The sequence below is a fragment of the Strix aluco genome, chromosome 1, assembly GCF_031877795.1.
Source record: "Strix aluco isolate bStrAlu1 chromosome 1, bStrAlu1.hap1, whole genome shotgun sequence".
In the NCBI taxonomy this organism is placed as follows: Eukaryota; Metazoa; Chordata; class Aves; order Strigiformes; family Strigidae; genus Strix; species Strix aluco.
Window position 1 is genome coordinate 29,323,157 of NC_133931.1, and position 9,750 is coordinate 29,332,906.

The following is a 9,750-nucleotide window of genomic DNA, read 5'->3' on the forward strand; positions in this document are numbered from 1 at the left end:
CTAAGGATCCGTTTCCTGGGTTTGTTCTTCAAAAATAGCTGCAAGTTATAATAGAGGAATAGTTGTCAGTAGAGAGATGAAGCTGTCTAAGCATTATTCTAAGAACAAAATTGAAGTGTTTCATGGCAAAAGACTTAAAATGTTTTATGTTCACTTAGAAGCTTTTCCAATATTATAAAAACAATGCACAAAGGAAATTTTTCTATCAGAAAAACTATTAAGGCATGAAGTCTTATTCATGACATTTCTGAAGACACTTCATTTGAAGACCAATACTTTAGCCTAAATAATAGACAGGCTATGTAAAAAAACTGAAAAAAGATTAAGAGGTACATTCCAATCTTACTACAGTGTAATAGAGTGAACTGCCAAATACTCTCATGTGGATGAAAGATATGTTGAAAAATAAATTCTTTCTTGAAAAAATTTTTTAATGTAATGAATATCAGGTTTTTATGCATATGGTAATCATGTAGTTTAAGGACAATGAAAAACCCTTGGGACACAAAATTTTATGAGACCAGTGAAGTCTCATTTCACATCTTAACATTTTAGTTATTTTAACTTATAAATTATTCATTGTGAATAATTTACTGCTTTGTTAAGCTGTTGGAATTTGGGAAGAGTATTTTTTTTCTTTATGAAATTTACTATGACAAGCACGTATCCAACATTACCTTAAATAAATATATGTTATAATCTATTATTTTTTCTGATATGGCCAGACCTTGCCGCAGTGTCTTCAAACTGATAATGAAACTACTCTTCCTTGTTATTATGCTATTGGGGTTTTTAAATCAGACTATAGAGTGATAATGTGGAAAAAAGAATAGAAACATGAGGGGGTAAAAAAGGCAGAGAAATTAAATTCTCTAACAGATGTAGTGAATGGCCATAAGAAATTACACATCATTCACTGCACTGCATGTCTAGGAAATGTTGGTATCCAACCATGGTGCTCTTACAGAGAGTCTTAGAAATTCACACTAGAGCTGAGTTTATGTGAGCTATACTCACATAAAACAGGGTCAGACTGCAATTAAGGGGTGATGTTATTCCATACTACTGACCTGGTGAACAACTCTGGTAGCAACACTTTTACACACATGCACACACACACATACACACACACAGCCCTTGCTTTTCTCAGCTTTATAATATCTCCTTTATGAACTGCAGTGAGTCTTGGTGATAAAAATGTCTGTGTAAGAGGCTGACACTGAGAAAGGAAGAAGCACTAGTTTTGAAATGCAAGTGTTGTGGTTTGAACTCAGCTGGGGGCCAATCACCATGCAGCCGGTCCCCCCCTTCCCCCTCCCCCTCCCTCCCCAGTGAAAAAAGGGCTGGACAAAAAAAGAAAATTCATAGGTGGAATAAAAAAACAGTTTAGTAATAGTAACAAACCAAGAGTCACAATAAGAAGTCCAAACAGGTAACACACAATGCAGCTGCTCATCACCTGGTGACCGGTACGCAGCCCACCCCCAACAGCAATCCCGACTGCATCAAAGATCCCACCAGCCAACCGGAAAATGGAAATGAGAGAGCACATGCCTCCTTTATATACTGAGCATGATGTCACATGATATGGAATACTCCAATGACTGATCCAGGCCTGGCCCTCTAGCTGTGCTCCCTCTCAGCCCAAGGAAAGTTAACTCTATCCTGGTTGAAACCAGGACACTCTTCACCCCTTATTCCATAACATTTACGTTATGCTCAAGTTCCAAATGCATTCTAAGGAATCACCACCCCTTTCCCAGGTCTCACAGATATCATTCCCTTAGTCTATGGGCCACCCTTCCACAATGTCTGCTGAGTCCATTTAGTCCATAACTTTGAGTTCCAAGTGTCACAAGTCTTTAAGGCTGGAGGAATGACACGGAGTTGGCTCAGTCGTTGGAGCAGGAGGCTTTGGATGTGGCAGGAGGATGTTGAAAGGCACCAATTGCAAGAACAAGGTTATTTGACAGTTCAAGTCATTGGCTATTTTTCACCTAAAATCAAATCCCCTCGAGGCACACATCAGACTTCTCCGTCCTTCTGCATTACCCACCAAGTGCACCCTGGTTCTTGGGCAAAAGTAATCTCATGCGGGGGTTTACCATTACCCAATGTAGGAATAACCCAGACTGTCTTCCCCAGCATATTTTAAATGAGCACTGTGGGGGCTTTTACATTATATAGGAGGTTTGATTGAGCAAGGCTAGCTTGCTTGGCAGATTCTCTGGTATTGACTAACCAGGTGGATTTTGCTAAATGCACGTCCCAGTGTTTGAAAGTTCCACCACCCATTGCTCTCAGTGTAGTCTTTAGCAATGCATTGTATCGCTCAATTTTCCCAGACCTGGCGCATGGTACGGAATGTGATATATCCACTCAATGCCATGTTCTTTGGCACAAGTCTCTATAAGGTCACCCGTCTAGGGTGCAGTGATCATAAGATGACTGAGTTTTCAATCCTTGGAGAAACAAAGAGAGGGGTTAGTAAAACTGCCACCTTAGACTTCCGGAGGGCTAACTTTGACCTTTCAAAAGACTGATTGACAAAATCCCTTGGGAGGCTGCCTTGAAGGATATGGGAGTCCAGGAAGGCTGGACATACTTCAAGAGAGAAGTCTTAAAGGCACAGGAGCAGGCTGTTCCCATGTGCTGAAAAACAAGCAGGCGGGGAAGGAGACCAGCCTGGCTAAACAGGGACCTTTGGCTGGATCTCAAGAACAAAAAGAGAATCTATTGCCTTTGGAAGAGGGGCCAGGTCTCTCATGAAGACTATAAAGATGTAGTGAAGTTATGCAGGGAGAACATTAGGAGAGCCAAAGCACAGCTAGAGCTCAACTTGGCTACAGCTGTTAAGGATAACAAAAAATGTTTCTATAAATTCGTTAACAGCAAAAGGGGGATTAGGGAAAATCTCCCTCCTTTACTGGATGCAGAGGGAAACATGGTAACTAAGGATAAGGAAAAGGCTGAGGTGCTCAACACCTACTTTGCCTCAGTCTTTAGCAGTGGAACTGGCTGTTCCCTGGACACCCAGCCTCATGAGCTGGGAGATGGGGAGGGGAAGCAGATTGTGGTCAGCACAGTTGAAGAGGAGGTGGTCAGACACCTGCTACACCACTTGGATGCACACAGGTCTGTGGGACCAGATGCGTTACACCCAAGGGTGCTGAAAGAGTTGGCAGATGAGCTCGCCAAGCTGCTTTCCATGATTTATCTGAAATCATGGCTAACTGGGGAGGTCCCATTGACTGGAGGGTGGCAAATGTGACACCTATCTACAAGAGAGACAGAAAGGACGATCCAGGAAACTATAGACCTGTCAGTCTGACCTCGGTGCCAGGGAAGGTCATGGAGCAGGTCATCTCGAGTGCCATTAAAAGCCATATAATGGTTAACCAGGGGATCAGGCCTAGTCAGCATGGGTTTATGAAAAGCAGGTCCTGCCTGACAAACCTGATCTCCTTCTATGACAAGATGACCCGACTATTGGATGAGGGAAAAGCTGTCGATATTATCTACCTGGATTTTCGAAAAGCATTTGACACAGTTCCCCATAGGATTCTCATAGAAAAACTGGCTGCCCATGGCCTGGATGAGTGAACGGTCTGCTGGATCAAGCACTGGCTGGATGGACGGTCCCAGAGAGTGGTGGTCAATGGGGTTAAATCCAGCTGGCGGACGGTCACAAGTGGTGTTCCTCAGGGCTTGGTGTTGGGACCATTTTTGTTCAACATCTCTATTGATGATCTTGATAAGGACATAGAGTGCATTATCAGTAAATTCACAGATGACACCAAGTTAAGTGGGAATGTAGATCTGCATGAAGTTAGGGAGGCACTACAGAGGGACTTGGATAGATTGGATTGGTGAGCCAATGTTAACGGGATGAGCTTCAACAAGGACAAGTGCCAGGTCCTGCACTTGGGCCACAACAACCCCATGCATCACTACAGGCTTGGGGAGGTGTGGCTGGAGAGCTGTCTGGAAGAGAAGGATCTGGGGGTTCCAATTGCCAAGCAGCCGAACATGAGCCAGGAGTGTGCCCAGGTGGCCAAGAAAGCCAACAGCATCCTGGCTTGTATTAGGAATAGTGTGACCAGCAGAAGTAGGGAGGTGATAGTCCCCCTGTACTCTGCACTGGTGAGGCCACACCTGGAGTATTGTGTCCAGTTTTGGGCACCTCAATACGAGAGGGATATCGAGGTGCTGGAGCGAGTGCAGAGGAGGGCAACAAAGCTGGTGAAAGACCTGGAGAACAAATCCTATGAGGAGCAATTGAAGGAGCTGGGACTGTTCAGTTTGAGAAAGAGAAAGCTAAGGGGCGACCTCATCACTCTCTACAGCTACCTGAAAGGACATTGTAGAGAGGTTGGTGCTGGTCTCTTCTCACAGGTGTTTAGTGACAGAACAAGGGGGAACAGCTTTAAACTCCAACAGGGGAGGTTTAGACTGGACATTAGGAAAAAAATTTTCACAGAAAGAGAGGTCAGACAGTGGAATAGGCTGCCCAGGGAGGTGGTGGAGTCACCATCCCTGGATGTGTTTAAGGGTTGTTTAGATGAGATGCTGGGGGATATGGTGTAGGGGAGAACTTTGTAGAGTAGGGCTGATGGTTGGACTCGATGATCACAAGGGTTTTTTCCAACCTGAATGATTCTATGATTCTATGAGGTGGTTTTGGAAATGTGTCCCATTATCTGATTCAATTCTTTCTGGCATGCCATGCGGCCACAAAACTTTCTTCTCAAGGCCTAAAATAGTGTACTGGGCAGTGGTATGGGGCATGGCATAAGTTTCCAACCAACTGGTGGCTGCTTCCACTGTTGTAAGCACATAGCTTTTGCCATGCCGAGTTGGTGGAGCTGTCACGGTCCACTCGGTGGACTCATGATGGTTCGTTTGCTACGATCTCGAAAGTGCAAAATTAAGGTGACCAACACCAAAGGGGATAGCAGTAATCAAACAGTAAAACTTTATTGTGTTGCCTGTGAAGCGGCACATGATAGTTAGAGTTGGGTGAAAGAAAGGAGAAAAGTTAAGTTTAGAGAGAGAAGGAAGAGAGGTTATAGCTACCACCGCTGATCTCAAGACATCCTAATGGTCCCGGGTCCAGCTGATGCTGCATCATCAATCGTTGTGTTCCTTGGTGGGGAAGCTTTCAATTTTCGTTGCCAGGAAGTCATCTTTTATGCTTAGTAACACACCTTGCTCCACCTCTGCCTCAGGGGTCTCCGCCCTTCTCAGAATTCAATTATCATGTCTCCGCCCTTCTCAAGCGAGACCATCACGCATGCGCAGGGGGGAGTGTCCAAGGTGTCGTCAGTCTTGGAGACGCGTAACCTTCAACCAGGAGGTGTGATTTGGTATTATAATGAAGCAAAGTTCATCTAAGGTTCATGATTTCTTCATTGATGTTATGGCAACAGTTGTGATCCGTCTTTTTTGACAGTGGCTCTGCGGTCATCTCTAACAGCTCCGGCTAGGTGCAGGTACCGAACAATAGCACAGCACTCTTTGTACTGCAGGGCTCAGGCACCGAAGAACAGCACTACACTGCCTGCACCACACGGTTCAGTACTCAGGAGAACAGCACAACACTGGCTGTGCCACACAGTTCTGCATTTAGGAGCCTTTGCACCACATTCCACTCCAGGGATCAGCAACTGCGTTCCAAACAGGCCATTGTCGGGTACCTCACTGCCCATGTCCCTGATGACAATGCTGAGACAATGCTGATCTTCTGACCGACTCTTACAGGAGCATGAGGTAATCAATCTGCCAGACCTCCCATATTTATATTTTAACCATCATCCTCCATACCAAAGGGGCTTTAACCATTGGGCTTGCTTGATCGCCACACATGACTCACATTCATGGATTACCTGTGCAATAGCATCCATGGTTAAGTCCATCCCTTGGTCATGAGCCCATCTTTATGTTGCATCTCTTCCCTGATGGCCTGAGGAGTCATGGGCCCAGACAGCCATAAATTGCTCACCCTTATATTGCCAGTCCAGATCTACTTGAGCCACCTTAATCTTAGCAGTTTGATCCACCTGGTGGTTGTTCTGATGTTCTTCAGTGGCCCAGCTCTTGGGTACATGAGCGTCTACATGGCGTACTTTCACAACAAGATTCTCTACCCTAGCAGCAATATCTTGCCATAATTTATCAGCCCAAATGGGTTTGCCTCTGTGCTGCCAGTTGCTCCGTTTCCACTTTTGTAACCACCCCCACAGCACATTTGTCACCATCCATGAGTCAGTATAGAGGTAGAGCACTGGCCACCTTTCTTGCTCAGTGATATCCACGGCCAGCTGGATGGCTTTCACCAGTGCAAACTGACTTGATTCACCTTCTCCTTCAGCAGCTTCAGCGACCCGTCGTGTGTGGATCCACACAGCTGCTTTCCACCTTCGACGTTTCCCCACAATGCGACAGGACCCATCGGTAAACAGGGCATATCGCTTCTCATTATCCGGTAGTTTATTATACGGTGGGGCCTCTTCAGCATGCGTTACCTCTTCCTCTGGCACCATTCCAAAATCTTTGCCTTCTAGCCAATTTGTAATCAATTCCAGTATTCCTGGATGGCTGGGGGTCCCTGCGTGAGCCCACTGTGTGATTAATGCAACCCATTTACTACATGTGGCATCAGTTGCATGGTGTGTAGAGGGGACACTCCCTTTGAAATCCAGCCCAGCACCGGCAGTCGGGGTGCCAGGAGGAGCTGTGCTTCAGCCCCGATCACCTCTGAGGCATCTCGGACCCCTTCATATGCTGCCAGTATCTCCTGTTCAGCTGGAGTATAGCGGTCCTCAGATCCTCTGTATCCTGGACTCCAAAACCCCAGGAGTTGACCCTGGGTCTCCCCTGGTGCTCTCTGCCAGAGCCTCCAGGTGGGGCCATTCTTCCAGGCTGCAGTGTAGAGCACATTTTTAACATCTTGTCCTGGACGAACTGGCCCAAGAGCTACTGCATGAACTATTTCCTGCTTAATTTGTTCAAAAGCTTGTTGTTGCTCCAGGCCCCATATAAAATCATTCTTTTTCCGGATCACTTGATAGAGAGGGCTTACAATCTGACTGTAATTTGGAATGTACAGTCTCCAGAAACCCACACCACCTAAGAAAGCTTGTGTTTCCTTTTTGTTAGTTGGTGGGGACATAGCTGTTATTTTATTAATCACCTCCATTGGAATCTGATGATGTCCATCTTGCCATTTAAACCCTAAAAACTGAATCTCTTGTGCAGGTCCTTTGACCTTACCATGCTTTATGGCAAAACCGGCTCTCAGAAGAATTTGGATTATTTTCTCCCCTTTCTCAAAAACTTCTTCTGCTGTATTACCCCATACAATGATGTCATCAATGTACTGTAAGTGTTCTGGGGCTTCACCCTGTTCCAGTGCAGTCTGGATCAGTCCATGGCAAATGGTGGGGCTGTGTTTCCACCCCTGGGGCAGTCGATTCCAGGTGTATTGGACACCCCTCCAGGTAAAAGCAAACTGTGGCCTGCATTCTGCTGCCAGAGGGATGGAGAAAAATGTGTTGGCAATATCAGTCGTGGTGTACCACTTGGCTGCCTTCGACTCTAGTTCATACTGAAGTTCTAGCATGTCTGGCACGGCAGCACTCAGCGGTGATGTGACTTCATTCAGGCCATGATAGTCTACTGTCAATCTCCACTCTCCATTAGACTTTCACACTGGCCATATGGGGATGTTAAAGGGGAAGCACGTCTTGCTGATGACTCCCTGGCTCTCTAGTTGACGAATCAGTTTATGGATAGGGATTGCAGAGTCTCGATCGGTGAGATACTGCTGTCAGTGCACTGTTGTAGTGGCAGTTGGCACCTGTTGTTCTTCGACCCTCAACAATCCCACAACAGAAGGATCCTCTGAGAGACCAGGTAACACAGACAGCTGTTTAATTTCTTCTGTTTCCAAGGCAGCTATACTAAAAGCCCACCGATACCCTTTTGGGTCCTTATAATACCCTCTCCTGAGATAATCTATGCCAAGAATACACGGAGCATCTGGGCAAGTCACAATGGGATGTTTTTGCCATTCTTTTCCCATTAGGCTCACTTCAGCCTCCAATACAGTCAACTGTTGAGACCCCCAAGTCACTCCTGAAATACAAATGGATTCTGTCCCTTTAAAATTTGACAGCATTAAGGTTCATTGAGCACCAGTGCCCACTAAAACCTTATACGGTTGGGGGTCGGATGTGCCAGGCCATCAAATCCACATGGTCCAGTGAACTTGATTGTCCCTGTCCTCCACCTGGCTGGAGGCAGGGCAGCTCTAATGTTGGTCATAACACCCGCTGACGTCAAATGGGTTAGTGTGGTGTGCAAGGGTTTCAGTCTCATCTTGGCCACTCACTTCTTGTGAATACAAATCAGAAGTTCCTCTCATAGGATCATGAGCAAAGTCAACCCTTCTGCTCTGTTTGGGCACTTGATTACTGGAAACCAGAGCAACATTTCTCCTAAAAGAACGTTTTTTTGTACTTGTGCTTCCTTCCAACTCACATACCTGCTCTTCTAGGAGGTAGGTAGGTTTTCCATCCCATTTCTCCATGTCTTCTCCATAGTCACGTAGGCAATGCCACAGGTTCCCCTGTGGTGTATACCAGTTGTCTCAAGTAAGGAAATGACTGCTACTAATAGCCGAGATCCTAGTCTGTGCAGGTGGGGAGTAGGACATGTCCTCTTTAAATTGCTGGAATTCTTGAGACAATTTCTCCACAGACACGACGAGGGAAGAAAGAGAGACTTTTTTCATATTGCCATAGTCAGCAAGCCAATTCATCCACTGTTGGTCCCTCTTCGTCTCTCCAGTCCATTAGTGCTAATGCACTGGCATATGACGGTGGTGTGCTCCGTACAGACTTCCTCTACATGGGCTGGGTGCATTGGACTTCATCTGGATCTGTGGGTAGCCGTGCATTATCTGGGTCATAGTAAACCACCTCCCGCACGTCTAGCTCCCTCAAGTATTGAATGCCACTTACTTGGATGACATACAAAATCTTCCTTGAAGGGATACCTCTCCCTCACACTTGACAGGAGCTGCCTCCAGAGGCTGAGATTTTGTGTCGTCTTTCCAATTGCTTTGTTGATGTCCCCTTCCCTAGACATGGATCCCAGCTGCCTGGCCTCCCTACCCTCTAGTTCCACGCTACTGGCCCTGCTATCCCAGCACCGGAGCAGCCACCTGTTGCTCACTTGGATGGCAGCTGAAATCTTTTTGCATGTCTCACAGCTCGTTCAGGGATAAGGATCAGGTGACTATCACTGGCTCTGCCTCCTCCTCCTGTTCTTGTGATGGGCCTTGTTCGTCGTCACCCTGTACGCCACGAGGGGATTTTCTTGTGTATTTCTTCTTCTGTATGGCAGCAACTGACACTGTCATGGGTTGGTTCTCTGGTTCAGCTGCAGCACCTGTCCTTGGGCTTGTAGTGGCTACAGTTTCTTTGGTGGAGTGCTTGCAATGTCTGTCATTTTGTTACCAGATCCAGAGCCCTTCTCTTCCTTTTGAGGGTGCTGAACAGTGTTTAATAGCACTCGGTAGGCGTGGGCTAGGCCCCAGCATGTTGCAATGAGCTGTGCCTCTCTGGAATTACCTGGGTGACAACATAATTTTATTTTACTAGTTCTTCAGGATTCTGCACCTCTTCGGGAGTGAAGCTTCAATACACTGGAGGTGCCCACTGTTCTAGGTACTTGCCCATGCTACAC